Raw genomic sequence first — 308 nt, forward strand, 5'->3', positions numbered from 1 at the left:
GACTTGTCCCAAATATGCTTTGGCAAATGGATGTTACTCATTTATCAGAATTTGGTAATCTAAAATATGTTCACGTGTCCATAGACACCTACAGTGGGTTTTTGTTTGCCACTTTACAGACAGGAGAAGCAACCAAACATGTTATTGCTCATTTGCTACCTTGTTTTTCAGTCCTGGGAATCCCAAAACAGATTAAAACGGACAATGGCCCTGGCTATACCTCCAAGGCTTTCCAAGATTTTTGTGCTAGATTACAAATGCAACATATTACAGGCATTCCCTATACCCCTCAAGGCCAAGGGATTGTC

This window comes from Galeopterus variegatus, unplaced genomic scaffold (assembly GCF_000696425.1).
Source record: "Galeopterus variegatus unplaced genomic scaffold, G_variegatus-3.0.2 Scaffold4216, whole genome shotgun sequence".
Lineage (NCBI taxonomy): Eukaryota > Metazoa > Chordata > Mammalia > Dermoptera > Cynocephalidae > Galeopterus > Galeopterus variegatus.